Consider the following 1,250-nt stretch of genomic DNA (forward strand, 5'->3'; position numbering starts at 1 on the left):
CAAATCTTCCCATTGTACTGCGATGAGTAAAGGTGTAAGTATGTATCGATTCTTAAAGACACTGAACTATTTTTGTGTTTAAACCCCAACCACTAGGTAACTGTGTTGTAAACACAAACAGAGGGCTATGAATACAAATAATAATAATATAACAGATACAAATAATGGTGTACTCGCCTATCCGCAAAGGAACTGACTATATAGTGAAAAACTGAATATATGCTTAGAGCTTAGTTAATGCAGTTTTGTCTCAATCTGCTGTGTTTGATACTAGAACAATATAAACTGAAGCAACTGGAACAGTTTACACAGATACAGATGGGATGTGTGGTCTCCTCTGTTCTGAAATTGTGTTGATGGGGTGATCCTTTTGTTTGGATCAACGCTTGTGTCTTTTTACGGCCTCAGTACTCTGTCATAGAAACACGGTTTCCAGTTTTAATGAGGCCATTGTCTTACAACAAAAACTATATTTCCCTCCAGATTACCACCAGAAGGACCTGTATTATGTTTGCTTCATCACAAATTCAAATTAGAGAACCAGAAAGCAACAGATCAGATCGTTCCATCAGAGTGGAAAATAAAACGCGGAGGAGGGCGGGGCAGTTCTAATCCTGCTGCCTGTTTAATCAGGCCTCACTGCATCATAATAAAGTAATTACTCAGTATTTATATATGTCATATTTAATCAGTGGCATGAATTTCAGAGGTGCTAAAATGCAAATGCAGCACTGTTTACTGTGTCAGACTGCTGCTGTGAGCCACACTGAACTCATGAACCTGATTCAAGCAGGCAGTGGAACAGTGGACGAGGTGTTGTTGAACGCAGGAAGTGTCTGCCGGAAAACACACTCAGAGGTAGAGCGATGTGACTGTAACTCCAAACTCTGATAACACTCAGGTTACTGTAACTGTTCTGGATTTAGTTCACAATGAGAATTGTGATTTGATTTCAAACAGCTTTGATGTATCACTAGTGATAACCCGTTTCCAAAACATCCAGTCAGATACAATTAAAGCAAAAGTACAATGTGGTGTGACTTTACATTGACACCATCTGGTGGCTATAATAGCAACAGATGTGTGAGGTAATTGTAACAGTGAATGAAACCTCTCTATGATGTGTGTGGATTTCTCCCAGCACATATTTATGCTATATTCAAAGAGGTATTTGGTAAATGGTAAATGGACCTGTACTTGTATAGCGCCTTTCTAGTCTTCCCACCACTCAAAGCGCTTTTACACTACGT

The sequence above is a fragment of the Morone saxatilis genome, unplaced genomic scaffold (genome assembly GCF_004916995.1).
Source record: "Morone saxatilis isolate NCDOM2014 unplaced genomic scaffold, NCSU_SB_2.0 Contig3, whole genome shotgun sequence".
Classification (NCBI taxonomy): domain Eukaryota; kingdom Metazoa; phylum Chordata; class Actinopteri; family Moronidae; genus Morone; species Morone saxatilis.